This window comes from Pseudophryne corroboree, chromosome 6, assembly GCF_028390025.1.
Source record: "Pseudophryne corroboree isolate aPseCor3 chromosome 6, aPseCor3.hap2, whole genome shotgun sequence".
In the NCBI taxonomy this organism is placed as follows: Eukaryota; Metazoa; Chordata; class Amphibia; order Anura; family Myobatrachidae; genus Pseudophryne; species Pseudophryne corroboree.
The window spans coordinates 594151069-594174765 of record NC_086449.1 but is presented as its reverse complement, the minus strand read 5'-3'; the positions used below and the strand labels follow the sequence as shown (position 1 = coordinate 594174765).

The following is a 23697-nucleotide window of genomic DNA, read 5'->3' as shown; positions in this document are numbered from 1 at the left end:
TCCTTCCAGAGTACAGTGCTAGAAGTGGCGGCCCTGCAGCCTACCCCTTGAGCCACCATTGTGTGCATCATATTAAGAGAGATTTGGCTGTTTCATATAAGAAAACAGGGAGCCGAGTCCTAATGGGTTGTCTGCATGCCAATGACAGCAGAGAAATGAGCTTGGGGGCATTAGAAATATATATATATATATATGCCTTCATTTTCACGTTCCTAAAGAGTGCAATTTGCTAGGTACAGTAATAAAAATGTCCCACAATACTTTTCTCCTGTAGTTGTCACACCACTTCCATCTCCTCCTTTCATGCATCAGTTAGTGGCTGCACAGTTCCTTAAGTTATCATCTTCACTTTCAGATGTAAAATGCATCTGTTTGTAATGTTATTTCTTACAGAAATGTCTTTGGGAATTTCACCTCACACACAATAATCGGCATACTGTATTATCAGGGCCACATGATGCATGTTCTGGCAGCTGCCGAGGACCCATGGGTCCCAGGAGTCCCATCTACCTACCGCCACTGGCACTAGGTAGTCTTTTAAAATAAGTGCAAAATGTGATTGTTTCAGACAGGGGTGTAACTAGACCTTTCTGGGCCACAGAGCAAAATTTTGAAAGGGCCCCTAGCGCTCCGCTAAACTGACATGGAAGGGGGCGACTGGGGGGGCAGGGCACAGCAGCTGGGGGGAGATCAGGAAAGCTAGAAAGGGGCAGAGCCTCAAAGAGTAAAAAGCGGGATGGATACTCCCTGCACCAACGGTAGATACAACACTGATTTCAGACATATTCTGGGTAAGGCCTGAGTTATTAAATAACGTTCATCGGATTACAAATGTATTTATGTAATTTTTTAAATATCCATTTTAACAATTAGGAAGGCTAATATAATTAATATGATTTTTGTTTTTAGACCGGAGATGTTAATGCATTTACTACTCTGCTGAGTCGTCAAGGACTGTTGAGTCACTTTCTGCAAACTATATGTGGTGTGGTGGTAAGTCTAAATCCTGATTAGTAACTGACAACTGTATAGTGCCTGACAACTGTATAGTACCTGACAACTGTATAATGCCTGGCTAGCTGAAGGGGTTCCTTCACTTCTTCCCAGTAGTTAGGTGGCATTCAGGTACATAAGGAAATAGTCTCCAGGTAGGTTCCAACTTTTCAGAATTGTTAATACTATTGACTGTATTACCAATGCTGACATATATATGTCTATATGTACCTAAGTGCACATCACTACTCGTCGCTATAAGATTCATTTTGGAAGAAAGCAATGAGAAAAGGTTGACATTGTTATTTCTGCATGCCAGAACCCTTGCTGCAGTTCTTTCTCTCTCTCTCTCTCTCTCTCTCTCTTTATCTCTTTCTCTGTATCTCTCTCTCTCTCTCTCTGTATGTATATATATATATATATATATATATATATATATATATATAGAGCAGTATTAGTATAATATATAATATTTTTATACTATTTTGCAGAATACACCAATACAGGAGGCTGGCGTCAACTTTGCAGAAATTTTGGTTACAGTGGACAAAGTTGTGGTACGAAAAACATTTTATTTTAGATGATGAAAGTGCACCTTTTCTCTTTCAGTATTTGAAAATACTAAATAACTTGGAAATAAATACAGTATGTTCTATTTTATTACAGATCCCTAATAATACATTATAAGCTTTTCCAGGTGACTTGAAAGTTTTAACTGTTTATGTCAGTCTGAACAGTATATATAATTTAAAGTCTAAAAGCACCTTTGTTGAGTTTATTTTCAGGGTAGAAGATGTGTTTTCAAATATAATATGAACCTAATATAAATAATTAGGTTCATTTCTAAAGTGCTTTAAATATCAGGTTTTGGATTGCATGTACAGTAAGTCCCTTCCTCGTGATTTCAGGGGTCATTTCACTCAGGAGAGTGAATGACAGGAAATTAATGTTATTGCTGTTAATAACACTATAGGAACAAAAATAGGTCCTAGATACATTATTTTAGCTGGTTTACACATTTTTATTGATTTTTACATACTGTATACAGTACATCGATTATATATATATATATATATATATATACACACACACACACACACACACACACATCACAGGAAGGAGCGGCACTCTGCGGATTCTTCAGAAAATGATCACACAGACAAGCATCTGTACTGCTACGTTTCGGTTTATTCAACCGTCGTCAGGCATGCCTTGTGGGCATTATATATTATGGCATCAGATATTAATGGGATGATGATTACTTGGTTTTGACTTCCACAATCCATAGTCATGGTATAAAGTAATAATTGTATTAATACTGAAGGGAAACAATATTTTCATAATTGTATTGCAGTCACGTATAACTCTTACACGTGTGTAATGTACTGTAAAAGTATATGTTTTAAATTATGTTTTTGTTCTTTATAGGGAGGAGCCATTACTGGAGCACTTCAACTTGTTAGTGGGGTTGTTAGTAACCTAGCTGGTCTTTTAAGTGGTCTTCTTGGTACTGTTGGTGGTGTAGTTAATGGTGTTCTCGATAGTGTGATTGGTGAGAAGGGTCTTCTAGGTGGTGTGGTTGGTGGTGGTGGTCTTCTCGGTGGGGTTCTTGGTGGTGGTAATGGTGGTGGTCTTCTCGGTGGTGTGCTTGGTGGTGGTAATGGTGGTGGTCTTCTCGGTGGTGGTAATGGTGGTGGTCTTCTCGGTGGTTTGCTTGGTGGTGGTGGTGGTGGTAATAGTGGAAAAAAAGGAGCTCTTGGTGGCTTACTTGGATAATACTAACAGGTAATATTTTGTAATATTTAGACAATATATATATATATAATGTATACTGTATTCTTGACTAAATCTTTGGGTAAATGTATATTAGCTACAGATATGTAAGCAATTGGAAGCTCTTTGCTAAAAAGAGTATTAAGGAAAAATATAAAAACAAACTCCTCACTGACCTTGCCCGTGAGATTTCTTGCTCTCATTCTAGGCAGATAATAGCCACAATTGCCTGTTCTCTCCCTCACTGGCTGTATACTGTAGTACTCCCCCTATATCACACTGCTCATATAATACAAATTAGAATTAAGCTTCCCAAAGTTCTGTTTTCACCAAACTGCTATAAACTGCTGCATAGATCACATAGGGGTCTCTCTTACAATGAAAGAGTCTGTCTATAGTTGTTTGAGGGCAGAGCCAGCCCTAACCAATATGATGCCCTAGGCAAGATTTTGGCTGGTGCCCCCTAGCACCACCGCTGGTTCCGCCACTGACCTTGCATCTCGTTCCCAGCACCATCACCCCTCACCTATAGCAGTCCTTATTTTGGTGTTTGTACCCCCTATATTTTAAATAGGAACAGTTCACACATTTGGCGCACAGCTCAAAAAGGGGTGTGTTTTTGCTGGCAAGGGGCATGGCCACACAATAGTAACCCAAGTCCAATTATGCCACACAGTACTGCAACTTTATTCACATTTGATCATGCGTTAGTGTCCATAATTCATATTACATCCCACAGTAGTATCACTTTACCTTATAAACGTTACTCCTCACAGTAGAGCCCCTTATTCACATTACATCACACTGAGATGCTCCTTATTCACATTACACCACACCCTATTGCTCTATATTCACATTAGACAACACAGTAGTGCCCTTTCTATACGCAACTCCACACAGTAGAGACCCTTATTCACATTACATCACACTGAGATGCTCCTTATTCACATTACACCACAACCTATTGCTCTATATTCACATTAGATGACACAGTAGTGCCCTTTCTATACGCAACTCCACATAGTAGAGCACCTTATACACATAATGCCACACATTAGTAATGCATTTATTTACCTAATTCCACACAGTAATGCCCCTTACACATATGAGACACCTTATTAATGTCCTTATAAACATAATGCGCCGTACACATTATGACAGCCTTTATTAATGCCCTTTTACACATAACGTCCCTTACACATAAAACTGCCACTAAAACTGTGACCTTTGCCTCTGCCTGGATACAGATGTGTCGTCATAAATCTTGCCTCAATGCTAACATTGGGTATACCTTTTTTTTATGAAAATGCATCTTATTTGCATTGCTACGTGGCTAGGATGCACAAGCAGCTTCTGCTGATTAAAATTATATGCAGCATGCCTATATACTGTGTGAGACTGTGGCTGTATCTGCATATGAAATGCTACACACAGAATATAGGCATGCCGCATATCATTTTAATCAGCAGAAGCTGCTGATGCCCATAGGCATATCAAATGCTCTAGGCAATTGCCTAGTTTGCCTATGCCTATGGACGGCTCTGTATGAGGGAGGGGAAGAAAGAGAATAACACTGTATATTCTCCCAGGACAATGTAAATGTTTCTCACATATAGCGTATCATTTAGGAGCAGGGCAGTTCAGCTCATATTTATTGGAACTATTTTACAATGCTTGCTTGCCATGACAGCTGAAAAGAGGTTATCCTGATGGAGCACTTTCCAACATGCACTGCACATGCATACAGTCCAGCTACCAGAGCGATCCAAAGCTCCCTGTCTGGCGATAATGAAACCCAGTGGCTGCATCTAAGGCTGTCATTAGCTAATGGGGCCAAGCTTAAAAAAGCAAAACGTTTTAGAGATAGGTCAACTGGGCCATACCAGAGTCCCCATTAAAAGAAAGGTTTGCTTATCTATAGGCTAGTTACATAAATGAAGTGTCAAGGGAATTAGATAGACCCCATAGAGCTAAACAGGACAATCAATAAGTTTTATATCTCTAATGCAAGAGCTATAATCTTCAAAGTGAATGCATAGTTACACAAATATATATGCAAATGAAAAGAATATATGTAGATTCTACTTTAAAACATACAGTACACTCATATTTGGTATATGCAGTGACATTTTCACTTATATTTGGTGAGTAATGATCTCATCACTTATAACTGGAGAGTAGTGATATGAAGGAGATCTTTCAAACATTGGGAGAGATAAAGTTGAGAGAGATAAAGTACCAACCAATCAGCTCCTGTCATTTTTCAAACACAGACTATAAAATATCAGATGCAAAGAATTAAATAGAGGCGCTCATGAAATCCACACACCATGTTTTCACAGTTTCAAAAAACAACCAAAGAATCAATTAAATAAATAAAGGGTATTTATATTTTTATTTTTCACAATAATTAATAAAATACCTTCTAATATAGATAATTATTAATAATAACGCTCTAAATTACCACATGCATATGTTTATAGGTATATAAAATTACATAAATTAACTAAGCTATAACCATTATTATGTATAGTATTCAAACTTCCACTGAACTAGATAATTTAAAAGTTCACAGTGTAACAGTGTGTTACAATCCTTTAGACACACTGTTGCTAAAATTTGGATATAGTTCCAGGATATGTCACAGTGGCTGCACGTTTAAGACCTGCACTTCTGAACTTCTAGTTCAGTGGAAGTTTGAATACTATACATAATAATGGTTATAGCTTAGTTAATTTATGTAATTTTATATACCTATAAACATATGCATGTGGTAATTTAGAGAGTTATTATTAATAATTATCTATATTAGAAGGTATTTTATTAATTATTGTGAAAAATAAAAATATATATACCCTTTATTTATTTAATTGATTCTTTGGTTGTTTTTTGAAACTGTGAAAACATGGTGTGTGGATTTCATGAGCGCCTCTATTTAATTCTTTGCATCTAGTTAAATTTCATAGGAGTTTCGCATATCTCCTTATAGTGGCGAACGTGATTCCACACCATCAGTTCCAGGTTTATCTTATTTGAGACTGATTAGTTTACAGATAAACACAGGCGCAGCAAAAGAGTATTTCCTCTCTTTTTGTTTGTATAAAATATCAGAAGCTGATTGGTTGTACTTTATATCTCTACATTGATCACTTGTCAGATGACTCATTTTTAAAGCATTCTATGATGGACTGAATACCGGTCAATGAAAATATAGCACACCTAGATATAAGATGAATCCCTTCTGATACACTTGCTTTGTTTCATATTATATTGTTTGTATTCAAACTATATCTAGATATTTACAATAATGCTCATGAATAGATAGATAGATAGATAGATAGATAGATAGATAGATAGATATGGTATTGGAAGAAATGTATCAAGCCCTGGAGAGAGATAAAGTGGAGAGAGATAACATACCAAGATATCAGCTTTTGTAATTTTTCTAGCACAGCCTGTAAACTGACAGTGTTGCGGGGGAGAGTGGTCCAGCCAGGCGTGGCTTTGACTGTTTTGGGGGCGGCTGTGTGATGTTACATGCAGCTGCTCCAATAAAGTAAATGATGGCAGTGCGGCTGCATAGGCTGTCATGCTGCGTATGCAGGGGGGCATCTGCAATTCCCTGGTCAGGGATGCAATCACAATCAGACTGAGATTTCAACGCTGGGCGGGACTTGGCATGCTGGACAGCCTTGCCCTGTGCTGGGCAGCCCCCAGAATGCAATCATACTGAGTAGAAGAATCTGTTACTCAACCTGAATAGGGTTCATAGTGTATAGCCAGGTTTAAAAACGGATTGATTGGTACTTTATCTCTCTCTAAGGCGTGATGCATCTCCTGCTTTTTGAGTTACCAATAAAAAAGAATTGTGTGTAGATGTTTCTGTAATGGTATTTGTTTAAATGACATATTAAGACTATGGAAAGTTGCATTTAAACCTACAGTATTAATATATATATATATATATATATATATATATATATATAGTTTAGTACTGACATGATCTCTATACCAATATTTCTACATTCTCCTCGGCAGACCATGACATAGTGTGAACGTTTACCAGTCCTTTGTTTCATTATTAGTAATACACAGGAGATACAGTATCGTAGTTTATGATGCACACAGGATGGCCATTACAAATGTCATACTGTATTTCTACCCAATTGGACTTCTCGGGGTATTTCATCATACCAGATTACTTTCCTGCCTCTGGAGACTCCTTTATAAACTACCTGTATGCATAGGTATAAAAGCAGGAAAAAATAAAAATAAGCTTACCAAGCACTTTGGAAAGTAGGCACAGCAGCACAAATGAAAGCACATGACAACACCAAGGGGGATTTAGCTCTGCAACTGAATTTTTTGTGTGTATTAAATTAGGTTATCTCAATAGCTCAATACAGTAGCCCAGTGGATCTCAAACTGTGTGTCGTGGCACCCTGGGGTGCCTCAGGACACTTGCAGGGGTGCCATGGCTTATTTGTCCAGGACCAATTTAAATTATTTATGTTGAATGTAATAGGCAAAACCAGTGCTGGTGGCTGTTAATCATAAAATATGTGGACAAACAGAAGAAAATCTTGTCCCTCACCACACAATGGAACCTAAGGATAACATATAAACACAATTTACTTCATTTAATATTTCTTTCTAAATTTATTAGTAAGAAACTTTTGGCCTAGAGATGCCATGAAACAAATTCTGATACTGTTGGGTGCTGTGATTCAAAAACGTTTGAGAACCACTGCGGTAGTTTGTTATACAGGTTGAGTATCCCTTATCCAAAATGCTTGGGACCAGAGGTATTTTGGATATCGGATTATTCCGTATTTTGGAATAATTACATACCATAATGAGATATCATGGTGAAGGGACCTAAATCTAAGCACAGAAGGCATTTATGTTCCATATACACCTTATACACACAGCCTGAAGGTAATTTTAGCCGATATTTTTTATAACTTTGTGCATTAAACAAAGTGTGTCTACATTCACACAATTCGATTATGTTTCATATACACCTTATACACACAGCCTGAAGGTCATTTAATGCAATATTTTTAATAACTTTGTGTATTAAACAATGTTTGTGTACACTGTGCCATCAGAAAACAAAGCTTTCACTATTAAACTCTCACTCAAAATAGTCCGTATTTCGGAATATTCCGTATTTCGGAATATTTGGATATGGGATACTCAACCTGTATGAACACAATACCCAGGTCAGCCAAGTGGAATGAAGAATAATATTGCCACCTCTGTGGTTATGTGACCAATAACAATGGTTAGTGATCTAATAAATACAAGTCATGTGGTAAAGTATCTAAATGCTGACATTACTAATTGAAGAAAGTAATTGGATATTGAGTGAATCCCCCAAATTGTCTTGTGATTAAAAAAATAGTCTCCTCAGTGCTCTATGACATTTGTATGTTACAATGTTACAATATACATTAGGATGTATGTATACACTGATAATGTCTTAATTATTTTCTGCTTTATTTTGCAGTCACCTCATTACCCCATGCTCGCAGGACAAGAAAGTGACACATTCTACATTTCTTCATATTCATTTTCTTCTCAATTATTCTTGTCTCAATTTTACATTTACTGTATCACTTACTTGATAATAAATAGGAAGCATTAACTTTATAAAAGTGTGTTTGTGTACTCATTTGTATATGTATCTAGGGGGCAGATGTATTAAGCCTGGAGAAGTGATAAAGCAGTGATAAGTGGAAGATGATAATGCACCAGCCGGTCCCTACGGGTTTAAAAAATGACAGGAGCTGATTGGCTGGTGCGTTATCTATCACCTTCCACATATCACTGCTTTATCTTTTCCCCAGGCTTTTAATATATCTGCCCCTATGTTTGATAAATACTGTAGCATAAGGAAAACTCACTGGGTGCAAAGAGGAAATGTGCAATGTAAGGGGGCAGTTACATACATTTGTTTACATGTAGGAATAACACGGCATTCTTTTGCAAGTAGCAGACAAATACCACAGAGCATTATTATGCACAATATAGAGTTGATCTAGGATATGTCCATCCCAACTCCAAATCTGTCTGTATGATTTAAAATTGTGCGCTCTCTCCCGTTCTCACAGTGTACAATGGTTTTGCATATTGTATTGGTAGAACTATGCTCCTTTTATTTCCACTTTGCCTGTAACTCTAAATGAGGCCCTAAAGATGCAAAATAAGTTCTGTCTGTGAGCATTTACCATGTACATTCTCTAGTGATACTTGCTTATAGTTCAGCTCCTCCACTCTGTAGGCTGGGCTAGTGAATGTACTGGCTACAGCAGTGTTTCCTACACTAACAGTCCAGGTTTTAAAGATATCCATGCTTCAGCACACACTGCTAAATCAAAATAGCTGAGGAGCTAATTAATTCACCTATAGTATGCTCAAGTGTGGTTTTGCTTAAAACCTGGACTGTTAGTTTGCTTTGAGGACCCCTGGTCTAAAGCATAAACCATTGGCTGCAATACAAACTAAAATGTTCAGGTTTCAATTGTAGCACAGACAATTTTGGATAAATGAGTGGACAGAGAGTATTGACTGTGGACAGAGGGTTCAGTATGGCCACCTCTCCACACCTCAGATGGTGGCAGGAGCTGCAGGACTTACATACAGTATATATACTATCTACAAAAGCTTACATATATGGTGGATACAATAAAAAAAAGTCCATACAAGAAGATTTATTGGCTAAAGCAGAAGTGATTGTATCGTGAGTGTTATTCATCCCACTCTGCAAACCAGCATACACAAGCAGAATCCATACAGTGCCGTATGCATTTCAGTTGCAGCTGACATAACTAGGTTGTAACGGGGCATTCTCATGTAGGCAAAGATTAGTGAGGGACTGCCAACTGAACTTCAGGCTGAGCAGAGTTGGACAGAGGCGTAAATACACCCGTATCCCAGGATATATTTTGCAATAGAGATAGGACAGGTGCCTGTACACCCTTATGATAATGACGATGGCTATTAAACTAAACCTACAGAGAAGAGCGTTTTACCTACAAAGACGTATACAATTCTGCATCCAGGCAACGTTATGCATTGTGGAGTCTATTTACTAAGCGTTTGGTGGATATAAAGTGGATGGAGATAAAGTCCCAGCCAACCAGCTCCTGTCATTTTTCAAACCCAGCCTGTGACATGGCAGTTCGGAGCTGATTGGCTGGTACTTTATCTCTAACCAATTTATCTCCATCCAAGTCTTAGTAAACAGACCCCTTAGTTTTGTTCTCATAATACTGACGCAGTTATTGCAGACTCACATTAACCTCTGAATCAGCCCCTTAGTTTGTACGTTCAATCTACTTTATATACTGTAGTATTTGAAATGTTAAATATTTATATGAAGAATTGCAGAACTAGCACTGAGTGTCAGATTGTAATTCTGGTGAGCAGTAACCAATAAGGAGGCAGCAAACATGCGGACATGCAAAGTAAATGCTGATTTTATTCCTTGTGCACTCCACCCAAATGTCTAGCAGACAAAATCATAAATTTTGCCCTTGTTAAGTTTTCCTCTATATCCGACCTACTATGACTGTTGCAGCTGTTGCTCTCACTCTCTCCTATTGGAAGTCTCTCGTCTCTAAGTTCTCACTCTTCTCTTATTCGTCACCTCAAACTCCCTTGTGACATCACACCTCCAACCCCCCCCCCCCCACACACACACACACACACACACACACACACACACACACACCCACGGCCATTAACCCCACATGACTTTCATCTGGTCTGTAGCTGGGAAAGGTATACATATGTAGCAATGCTCATCATTGCTGCAAAATGTATGACCAGGCATATGCATTGCGGCAAGCTGATCGCACCATTGCAGTCGATTGTGTGTGCATGCATAGATGTGGTCACACTAGTTACGCCATCCGTGCCGCGATGCATGAGCATCACGGGATGGATGAGCATGGCTACATCTGTACTTCACGCATACATTTTTCAATATCTCCAAATTGGGAACTTCATCACATCTTCCCATGGGAGGATATTTGTTTAAATATATCTAAATGGACTTCCGGTTCCGGGTTCATGCTGTGAGCAGCGTGTCCGTGCAGCTCCCGGGACTCACTCACCGCGAACAAGCTTTTTACGGCTCCCCGGAGCCTCCAACAAGAAGGGACGAACCTCCCCTCCTTCCCCCCAGTGTATGGAGAAATTTCTGACTCCGAATACCTCCGCCCGCACGCAGCTGTTTCGGCAGGAGAAGCGATGAGCAGATCCAAAGATGGCGCCCGGCACAGACTCGCCGCCAGCGTCTCCGGCACACAAGAAAGCCGCTTCGGAAACAGATAAGTTTGTCTCACAGAGACACCCTGATTCTCCCATCACACACGCTGATTTGGCCCAAGCTATAACGGCCACGATGGGGCCCCTATTGACACAGGCTGTCACTGACATTTCCACACAGCTCAAAAATCTCACTCATAGCGTGACCACAACCGAGACACAAATAGGGAAGATAGCTCATGACATGGCAGATGCACAGCACGACATCATCCGCCTTCAAAAGGAAAACTATCATCTTTTAAATAAGCTGGATAATATTGAAAATAGATCCAGGAGAAACAACTTGAGAATAATTGGCATCCCTGAATCAGTGAAAGATGCAGCCCTGGAACGCTTTGTGAGTCACACACTACCCCAGCTGCTGCATATCACTGACGCTTGTAAAGACATTGTCATAGAAAGGGTACATAGAATTGGCCCCAACCTACGTCCTGCAGATACCCGTCCCAGAGTGGTAATTTTCCGCTGCTTAAATTACCTTCACAAGCAAGCCCTTTGGATTGCTTCCAGACAAGTACGCCCACTGATATGGGCAAAAAATAAATTACTTATCTTCCAAGACTTCTCTCCTGAACTCACACGGGCAAGAAAGGCTTTTTCACCTATCTGTGCTCAGTTGATACAGATGAAAAGGAAATTTGCCCTCCAATATCCAGCTAAACTACGCATATTCACAGGAGACACATTTTACGACTTTAACACCCCTGGAGACGCAGAGGCATTCCTCAAAGAAGAAGCGCAAGGACATCATGAGGACATTTCTGACACTGCATAACGTCCTAGATAGCCTTCGTGATGGGCTATTCACCTCTCCAGCGCAACCACTGAAGGACAGCTATGTTGACACGTACCACTGTTTATTGTCATGATTGTTTTTTCACTTATAAGCAGGGCTAATAGGCCTATCTCCGATACTACACCAAATACTATTAAGGATAAACCCTTTGATTTTATGACATTATTATATATGTAACTAGATAGTATATGGGTTGATGTGATGCCCCTTGTGGTCATTAATGACACGCAGCCTGCAGCTATGACATACACCCACCTGCTCATCCCAACCTCCCACCCCCTCTCCCCTCCCCCCACCCTCCCCACCCCCCCTCCCCCACCCCCCATGGGTTCACCCCCTTCTATATGTTTCAACCTGGTGGGTTAGTTCCGGGCAGCTAAGGCTCCCTTGAGGTTATACCTTCCTTTACTCCGATGAATCGAAAGTTGGTATGCTGGTCATGCCGCAGATCAACTAGGTTGTTTACTAGTGTTGTCCTAATTAGGACTTTTTTGCATTATGTTTTGTTTATCTTCTCAATGCTATCTTTCTTCTATCAATTCTTCCTTTTCTCCTTCTACCTTTCCATCTCAACATACTCAAAATATGGCCTACACAATGCCCTATCCCTGTCCCCTCCTCACATGGTAAATACCACATATGACACTCTCTCACCTTAAGGTTGGCTCTCTGAACGTGGGCGGCATTAATTCCCCAGCCAAACGTCGTAGAATCCTGCAATACCTAAATAAACAACACTTAGACTTAGCATATCTACAAGAAACTCACTTAACGGATCTAGAATCAAAAAAATTAGGAACCCTAGGCTGGACAGTTGTAGCAGCGGCTCCTTTTTCCTCCAAGGCCCGTGGAGTAATCATATTGGCTAGATACTCTCTACCATTTAAAGTGACTAGGACTACACCCGACCCTAATGGCAGATTCATCATAGCACACATTACCTTACAAGACATTTCATATGTATTGTGTAACATATACGCACCCAATAACTACAATAAATCTTTTTTCTCCACACTGATAGCTAAATTAACCCCCTTCCTCCAAGAAAGACTAATCATTGGAGGTGACCTCAATCTAATCTCCTCCCCACTTCTTGATCGCTCCAACACTTCCTCTAAACCTACCTCTTTACCAAAATTTGGTATTCCCCACCTCGCCTCCTCTCTCCAAACCACTGATGTCTGGAGAGCCTTCAATCCCATCGACAGAGAATACACATGTCTCTCTGCCACACATGGCACCCTATTCCGAATAGATTATTTTTTAATTTCCCATATTCTAATCCCAGATATTATTTCTACCACTATAGAAACCATCTCTCTCTCAGACCATGCCCTCATCTGGTTTGATCTCAAACTCTCACATGACCCTTCTGTCACGAAAATTTGGAGATTCCCAACTCATTTATCACGCTCACAATTGTTTTGTGAAGCTCTAATAGCGAAATGGGATGAATTCGCCTCTAATAATATATCTTACCTCACCTCCAACCCCCCAATATTCTGGCAAACAGCCAAATCAGTTTTAAGAGGCATGATCATCTCATACACCTCTAAATCTAAAAAGCAACTGGCCTCAACCTACTTACAATTGCAGTCAGAACTAACATCATCATTCCAACAATTCAAAACATCACCCTCACCTGAAAACAAAGATTTATACACCAAGGCAAAAAATAACTTTGAAATACATCTCCAATCTCTAGGCGATAAACATCTCTTTAACATAAACTTTAAATATCACAAATTTGGCAACAAGACAGGCAAACTCTTGACCAACTTACTTCATGGTTCCCGCCCTCCTTCCTTTATACGCCCTCTAAAAACACCTGATGGTAAAATGACAACCTCTAATCAACATGTCTCAGAGGTGATGAAATCATTCTACGAATCACTATACTCTGCACCTTCTCCCCCCCCCTACAAACACCCCTTTACAGTATACACTCTCTTCCACCCCTATTTGGGAATATCCCTCTCTCCCTACCATCCCGCAATCCCTCTCTGACTCTCTAACGGCTCCCATCACAGCCAAGGAGATCCTTTCAGTTATCCAACATCTTCATCGAGACAAAGCCCCAGGTCCTGACGGATTCTCAGGCGAATTCTACAAATTACTAGCCCCCAAAATTATAGATACCTTAGTTTTATTATACAACCACCTCCTTATAAACCTCAATCCCCCACTCTACTTCACCTCAGCAATAATAAAAACTTTACCCAAACCAAATCGTGACTTGTCCCTCCCCAGCTCATATAGGCCCATATCTCTACTCAACCTTGACTACAAAATTCTGACAAAAATTCTATCCAATCGTCTCCAACCGATATTGCCCCACATAATTCATCAAGACCAGACAGGCTTCATTTCTGGCCGTCACTCAGTGATAAACCTGAGGAAGGTCTTCTCGGTCGTCCAAAGTATGAACATCTCTCCTCCCGCCAAACCAGCCATTATCTTATCATTGGACGACGAGAAGGCCTTCGACTTAGTGCTATGGCCCCACTTATATCACACACTTTTCAAATTCGGATTCCCTAAATCATTTATTGATATAATTACAGCCTTATACTCCAAATCCACATCCCAAATTTCCTGTAATGGGTCTCTCTCCTCCCCCTTCCCTATAGCTAGAGGCACTAGACAAGGGTGTCCATTATCACCATTATTATTCAACATAGCCATTGAACCTCTCGCTATAGCTATCCGCAATTCGACCAATATACCTGGAATCGCTTTAGGACCACTAGAATTAAAAATTTCTTTATTTGCAGATGACATGATTCTTTTCCTTTCTGACCCTTCCTCCTCAGTTCCCCAAGTTATGTCCCTCATCTCAGCGTTTGGACAAACTGCAGGTCTTAAAATAAACATATCTAAATCCGAAATCCTACCCATTAATGGCCCTCCTCCCATCACTCAAATCACCCCATCCCTTTCCACTTTTCATATAGCCAGGGAAGGTATAAAATACTTAGGGATCAAAATTCCACCATCCACCGCTAACATCTATAAACTTAATTATACCCCCCTACTAACAAAAATAGCTACACTGTATGATAACTGGAAGGATCTCCCACTGTCACTATTGGGCCGCCTTGCGGCTATAAAAAGTATTATATTCCCCAAAATCTTCTACCTCATTCAAATGTTGCCACTCTCTTTGAAAACCTCTGACTTTGCTACCTTTGACAAACTAACCTCTAGATTTCTATGGAAACATAAAAAATCCAGAATTTCGCTAAACAAACTGCAAAATCCCATTAAGCACGGAGGCCTTAAAGCCCCCAACCTTCGTATGTATACTCACTCTGTTATGTTCCGATACATTTCTGACTGGATTTTAGAATCCTCCACCTACACAGATGTAAATCTTGATACAGCCATGTTTGCTCCATACTCCCCATGTGCATTGCTCCACGCCAGGAAGCAAGACATCCCACCACATATCTATAACAACATCATCTTCACAGATACATACAAATCATGGATCTCCATCAACAAAATCCTACACCGAGATTACACTTCATCCATACACATCCCGCTTTGGGGCAATCCACGATTCCCACCCTCGTTAACCAACCGCCAATACCTTGAATGGAAGGCCAAAGGACTATCGACAACATCAAAAGTTTTTGACCCAGGGGGAATACCTCTCCCTTTCTCCGCCCTTCAACAGACCTACCAACTCCCTAATAACCAATTCTTCATGTTTCTACAAGCCCGCCATTTTGCAACATCTATACATACACATAATTTCCATCCGGACACACAGGATCTAATACTAATACTACTCCAATCCCTAACACGCAGACCATACAAGACTAGTCTTTTATACTCTAAACTTATGTTTGCCAGACATCCTACCTCTCCACCAGCCAATCCCTCAAAATGGTCACAAGACATACCCACAGTAGTCGAAATCTCTGATCTGTGCCCTACTTTTAGTCAATCCATGAGTTGGCTTAACTCCTCTTATCTACAAGAGGTCCACTTCTGAACTATCCATAGAGCATACATCTCTCCAGCACAGAGAAGCCATATGGTCTTGGAGGAATCGGGAAACTGCCCAAAATGCTCAGCACACATGGCCAGATTCCTACACTCCTTTTGGTCATGTGGGAAGATTAAAAAATTCTGGCACAAAGTTATAGCCTACATTAATAGACTATTTCAAGCTAGGATACAACCTGACATCTTAGCATGCTTATGCGCAAATTTCACAAACTGGAAAATTGGTCCGTTCTCACCTCAGATCCATCCACTACTTACCATTATAGTGACGATTGCAAAAAAGATAATCCTAATTCATTGGACCACCAAATCTGCACCATCCCTCAATGAGGTACTGCAGAAGCTTAGACAGATATTCCTCTTTGACAGAAGATCTTTGATTCTGGCCAGAGGAGAGATCCTATCAAAATTTCTGAACAAATGGCACTATTACCTACTGTCCCTACCAGACGAAGAGAGACTCTCGCTAACCAAAATGTTTGACATCGCTCGTTGGTCTCTTCATTAATGTATTTTTCTTATTCATATATACTTTCATCTGCCAGGCTCCATTACATACTCGAGGGTTCCGCACCCTCTTCATAGTATCACTCCTCACCCTTCTAACATGCCGCCCAGGTTCGGAGAATCCACCCACCCCCCACCCCACCTTTCTTCTTTTTACACTTCTTTTTTTTTCTCTCACTTACCCCCCCATACTATTCTTTGAAGTACTTGTCTTGACAGAGATAGATATATAGATTACGCTAATAATGTGTTATCATCAAATATCGCCTTTTTCACAACTACATTATGGTAGAGCTGTATTTTTTTTTTCTCTCTTCATCTTTCCAAACCACTCCTTTTGCCCTCTTTACTTCCTTTCTTTCTTTCTGTCCTTTCTTAGCCTCTCTCTGGGCTCATCTCCTGAGGTTCATTCTTTCTTATCCCACTTTCTATCTCTTTATAACTATTCTTTCCTCTCTCTTACCCTATATTTCGGTATACTATTCCTTATTTAATATCGTGGAGCAACATCTTATGGCTAATGTGATATACAAATATCATCATCTATGGTATGGCGATTATCTCCTTTTACTCCAAAATACCACTAGCTCTTTTACAGGAATAGACGACATTACTCAGGCATGATAGCTATCGATAAAGATAACTGAATAGTTCTTAACACCGTTATAGTATATCTTTTGTTACTCAATATTGTTAACGGGTTCAAGTGGTAGATGTTATGATGCCTTTTTGCTATATGGATATTTCCTCAGTATAACATATACTGATCTGTTCCTCCACCATGCAGTGCCACCAGGCACATATTCGATCCAAAGATGACTAGATGAGACTAACCTACATTTTTTCAACATCTGTGTAACCTATGCTCCATGTCTTATTGTAAACAAATGTTGTAATTTGGAAATATACCACTAATAAAAATTGTTAAATAAAAAAAATATATATATCTAAATGATCTTAAGTATATGATTGAAAATAATAATAATAATAATAACAATAATAAGCCCTGCCCATAATCAACCCAAATCCAATCCAGATCCACCTGACCACAACCATGTTGAGGCCGCACACTTTTTCCTTGACTGACCTTTTGTATCTCTACAGAGGAGCCTGGGAGCATTCATTTGACATTAGGTTGGTCCCTTTTTGCACCACTCAAGTGAAAGCATATGCACTCAAAAAAACATGAAATAAAAACCTAAAAATGTACAAATGTGACATGGCATAAGCACAATACAAATGTCCCAATTTTGCTATACAAAATCAGACCCAGCAAGACGATTTTAGAATATAATTAGAAGGTTATTAGTAGAGATGAGCGCCGGAAATTTTTCGGGTTTTGTGTTTTGGTTTTGGGTTCGGTTCCGCGGCCGTGTTTTGGGTTCGACCGCGTTTTGGCAAAACCTCACCGAATTTTTTTTGTCGGATTCGGGTGTGTTTTGGATTCGGGTGTTTTTTTCAAAAAACCCTAAAAAACAGCTTAAATCATAGAATTTGGGGGTAATTTTGATCCCAAAGTATTATTAACCTCAAAAAACATAATTTACACTCATTTTCAGCCTATTCCGAACACATCACACCTCACAATATTATTTTTAGTCCTAAAATTTGCACCGAGGTCGCTGTGTGAGTAAGATAAGCGACCCTAGTGGCCGACACAAACACCGGGCCCATCTAGGAGTGGCACTGCAGTGTCACGCAGGATGGCCCTTCCAAAAAACCCTCCCCAAACAGCACATGACGCAAAGAAAAAAAGAGGCGCAATGAGGTAGCTGACTGTGTGAGTAAGATTAGCGACCCTAGTGGCCGACACAAACACCGGGCACATCTAGGAGTGGCACTGCAGTGTCACGCAGGATGTCCCTTCCAAAAAACCCTCCCCAAACAGCACATGACGCAAAGAAAAAAAGAGGCGCAATGAGGTAGCTGACTGTGTGAGTAAGATTAGCGACCCTAGTGGCCGACACAAACACCGGGCCCATCTAGGAGTGGCACTGCAGTGTCACGCAGGATGTCCCTTCCAAAAAACCCTCCCCAATCAGCACATGATGCAAAGAAAAAGAAAAGAAAAAAGAGGTGCAAGATGGAATTATCCTTGGGCCCTCCCACCCACCCTTATGTTGTATAAACAAAACAGGACATGCACACTTTAACCAACCCATCATTTCAGTGACAGGGTCTGCCACACGACTGTGACTGATATGACGGGTTGGTTTGGACCCCCCCCAAAAAAGAAGCAATTAATCTCTCCTTGCACAAACTGGCTCTACAGAGGCAAGATGTCCACCTCATCTTCACCCTCCGATATATCACCGTGTACATCCCCCTCCTCACAGATTATCAATTCGTCCCCACTGGAATCCACCATCTCAGCTCCCTGTGTACTTTGTGGAGGCAATTGCTGCTGGTCAATGTCTCCGCGGAGGAATTGATTATAATTCATTTTAATGAACATCATCTTCTCCACATTTTCTGGATGTAACCTCGTACGCCGATTGCTGACAAGGTGAGCGGCGGCACTAAACACTCTTTCGGAGTACACACTTGTGGGAGGGCAACTTAGGTAGAATAAAGCCAGTTTGTGCAAGGGCCTCCAAATTGCCTCTTTTTCCTGCCAGTATAAGTACGGACTGTGTGACGTGCCTACTTGGATGCGGTCACTCATATAATCCTCCACCATTCTATCAATGTTGAGAGAATCATATGCAGTGACAGTAGACGACATGTCCGTAATCGTTGTCAGGTCCTTCAGTCCGGACCAGATGTCAGCATCAGCAGTCGCTCCAGACTGCCCTGCATCACCGCCAGCGGGTGGGCTCGGAATTCTGAGCCTTTTCCTCGCACCCCCAGTTGCGGGAGAATGTGAAGGAGGAGATGTTGACAGGTCGCGTTCCGCTTGACTTGACAATTTTGTCACCAGCAGGTCTTTCAACCCCAGCAGACCTGTGTCTGCCGGAAAGAGAGATCCAAGGTAGGCTTTAAATCTAGGATCGAGCACGGTGGCCAAAATGTAGTGCTCTGATTTCAACAGATTGACCACCCGTGAATCCTTGTTAAGCGAATTAAGGGCTGCATCCACAAGTCCCACATGCCTAGCGGAATCGCTCCGTGTTAGCTCCTTCTTCAATGCCTCCAGCTTCTTCTGCAAAAGCCTGATGAGGGGAATGACCTGACTCAGGCTGGCAGTGTCTGAACTGACTTCACGTGTGGCAAGTTCAAAGGGCATCAGAACCTTGCACAACGTTGAAATCATTCTCCACTGCACTTGAGACAGGTGCATTCCACCTACTATATCGTGCTCAATTGTATAGGCTTGAATGGCCTTTTGCTGCTCCTCCAACCTCTGAAGCATATAGAGGGTTGAATTCCACCTCGTTACCACTTCTTGCTTCAGATGATGGCAGGGCAGGTTCAGTAGTTTTTGGTGGTGCTCCAGTTTTCTGTACGTGGTGCCTGTACGCCGAAAGTGTCCCGCAATTCTTCTGGCCACCGACAGCATCTCTTGCACGCCCCTGTCGTTTTTTAAAAAATTCTGCACCACCAAATTCAAGGTATGTGCAAAACATGGGACGTGCTGGAATTGGCCCAGATTTAATGCACACACAATATTGCTGGCGTTGTCCGATGCCACAAATCCACAGGAGAGTCCAATTGGGGTAAGCCATTCCGCGATGATCTTCCTCAGTTGCCGTAAGAGGTTTTCAGCTGTGTGCGTATTCTGGAAAGCGGTGATACAAAGCGTAGCCTGCCTAGGAAAGAGTTGGCGTTTGCGAGATGCTGCTACTGGTGCCGCCGCTGCTGTTCTTGCGGCGGGAGTCCATACATCTACCCAGTGGGCTGTCACAGTCATATAGTCCTGACCCTGCCCTGCTCCACTTGTCCACATGTCAGTGGTTAAGTGGACATTGGGTACAGCTGCATTTTTTAGGACACTGGTGACTCTTTTTCTGAGGTCTGTGTACATTTTCGGTATCGCCTGCCTAGAGAAATGGAACCTAGATGGTATTTGGTACCGGGGACACAGTACCTCCAACAAGTCTCTAGTTGGCTCTGCAGTAATGATGGATACCGGAACCACGTTTCTCACCACCCAGGATGCCAAGGCCTCAGTTATCCGCTTTGCAGTAGGATGACTGCTGTGATATTTCATCTTCCTCGCAAAGGACTGTTGAACAGTCAATTGCTTACTGGAAGTAGTACAAGTGGGCTTACGACTTCCCCTCTGGGATGACCATCGACTCCCAGCGGCAACAACAGCAGCGCCAGCAGCAGTAGGCGTTACACGCAAGGATGCATCGGAGGAATCCCAGGCAGGAGAGGACTCGTCAGACTTGCCAGTGACATGGCCTGCAGGACTATTGGCATTCCTGGGGAAGGAGGAAATTGACACTGAGGGAGTTGGTGGGGTGGTTTGCGTGAGCTTGGTTACAAGAGGAAGGGATTTACTGGTCAGTGGACTGCTTCCGCTGTCACCCAAAGTTTTTGAACTTGTCACTGACTTATTATGAATGCGCTGCAGGTGACGTATAAGGGAGGATGTTCCGAGGTGGTTAACGTCCTTACCCCTACTTATTACAGCTTGACAAAGGGAACACACGGCTTGACACCTGTTGTCCGCATTTCTGGTGAAATACCTCCACACCGAAGAGCTGATTTTTTTGGTATTTTCACCTGGCATGTCAACGGCCATATTCCTCCCACGGACAACAGGTGTCTCCCCGGGTGCCTGACTTAAACAAACCACCTCACCATCAGAATCCTCCTGGTCAATTTCCTCCCCAGCGCCAGCAACACCCATATCCTCCTCATCCTGGTGTACTTCAACACTGACATCTTCAATCTGACTATCAGGAACTGGACTGCGGGTGCTCCTTCCAGCACTTGCAGGGGGCGTGCAAATGGTGGAAGGCGCATGCTCTTCACGTCCAGTGTTGGGAAGGTCAGGCATCGCAAACGACACAATTGGACTCTCCTTGTGGATTTGGGATTTCAAAGAACGCACAGTTCTTTGCGGTGCTTTTGCCAGCTTGAGTCTTTTCAGTTTTCTAGCGAGAGGCTGAGTGCTTCCATCCTCATGTGAAGCTGAACCACTAGCCATGAACATAGGCCAGGGCCTCAGCCGTTCCTTGCCACTCCGTGTGGTAAATGGCATATTGGCAAGTTTACGCTTCTCCTCCGACAATTTTATTTTAGGTTTTGGAGTCCTTTTTTTTCTGATATTTGGTGTTTTGGATTTGACATGCTCTGTACTATGACATTGGGCATCGGCCTTGGCAGACGACGTTGCTGGCATTTCATCGTCTCGGCCATGACTAGTGGCAGCAGCTTCAGCACGAGGTGGAAGTGGATCTTGATCTTTCCCTAATTTTGGAACCTCAACTTTTTTGTTCTCCATATTTTATAGGCAGAACTAAAAGGCACCTCAGGTAAACAATGGAGATGGATGGATTGGATACTAGTATACAATTATGGACGGACTGCCACGGTTAGGTGGTATAAAAAAACCACGGTTAGGTGGTATATATTATAATAATAATACAATTATGGATGGACGGACTGCCTGCCGACTGCCGACACAGAGGTAGCCACAGCCGTGAACTACCGCACTGTACACTGGTTGATAAAGAGATAGTAGTATACTCGTAACAACTAGTATGACACTATGACGACGGTATAAAGAATGAAAAAAAAACCACGGTTAGGTGGTATATATTATAATAATAATACAATTATGGATGGACGGACTGCCTGCCAACTGCCGACACAGAGGTAGCCACAGCCGTGAACTACCGCACTGTACACTGGTTGATAAAGAGATAGTAGTATACTCGTAACAACTAGTATGACACTATGACGACGGTATAAAGAATGGAAAAAAAACCACGGTTAGGTGGTATATATTATAATAATAATACAATTATGGATGGACGGACTGCCTGCCGACTGCCGACACAGAGGTAGCCACAGCCGTGAACTACCGCACTGTACACTGGTTGATAAAGAGATAGTAGTATACTCGTAACAACTAGTATGACACTATGACGACGGTATAAAGAATGAAAAAAAAACCACGGTTAGGTGGTATATATTATAATAATAATACAATTATGGATGGACGGACTGCCTGCCGACTGCCGACACAGAGGTAGCCACAGCCGTGAACTACCGCACTGTACACTGGTTGATAAAGAGATAGTAGTATACTCGTAACAACTAGTATGACACTATGACGACGGTATAAAGAATGGAAAAAAAACCACGGTTAGGTGGTATATATTATAATAATAATACAATTATGGATGGACGGACTGCCTGCCGACTGCCGACACAGAGGTAGCCACAGCCGTGAACTACCGCACTGTACACTGGTTGATAAAGAGATAGTAGTATACTCGTAACAACTAGTATGACACTATGACGACGGTATAAAGAATGAAAAAAAAACCACGGTTAGGTGGTATATATTATAATAATAATACAATTATGGATGGACGGACTGCCTGCCGACTGCCGACACAGAGGTAGCCACAGCCGTGAACTACCGCACTGTACACTGGTTGATAAAGAGATAGTAGTATACTCGTAACAACTAGTATGACACTATGACGGTATAAAGAATGAAAAAAAAACCACGGTTAGGTGGTAGGTATATAATAATAAATAATACAATTCTGGTCGGACGGACTGCCTGCCGTGTGCCGACACAGAGGTAGCCACAGCCGTGAACTACCGCACTGTACACTGGTTGATAAAGAGATAGTAGTATACTCGTAACAATTAGGATGACACTATGACGGTATAAAGAATGAAAAAAAAACCACGGTTAGGTGGTAGGTATATAATAATAAATAATACAATTCTGGTCGGACGGACTGCCTGCCGTGTGCCGACACAGAGGTAGCCACAGCCGTGAACTACCGCACTGTACACTGGTTGATAAAGAGATAGTAGTATACTCGTAACAATTAGGATGACACTATGACGGTATAAAGAATGAAAAAAAAAACCACGGTTAGGTGGTAGGTATATAATAATAAATAATACAATTCTGGTCGGACGGACTGCCTGCCGTGTGCCGACACAGAGGTAGCCACAGCCGTGAACTACCGCACTGTACACTGGTTGATAAAGAGATAGTAGTATACTCGTAACAATTAGGATGACACTATGACGGTATAAAGAATGAAAAAAAAACCACGGTTAGGTGGTAGGTATATAATAATAAATAATACAATTCTGGTCGGACGGACTGCCTGCCGTGTGCCGACACAGAGGTA

The 23697-nt window shown here is 41.4% G+C and overlaps 1 long non-coding RNA gene across 1 annotated transcript; it reads left to right on the top strand.

The window, feature by feature from the left end:
* Window positions 1-907: 907 nt before the first annotated feature.
* On the top strand, window positions 908-8415 carry LOC134935484 (uncharacterized). Its single transcript, XR_010180175.1, has 4 exons — window positions 908-993; window positions 1485-1550; window positions 2422-2778; window positions 8279-8415. It is a non-coding gene; the product is annotated as an uncharacterized LOC134935484 (long non-coding RNA).
* Window positions 8416-23697: the final 15282 nt, after the last annotated feature.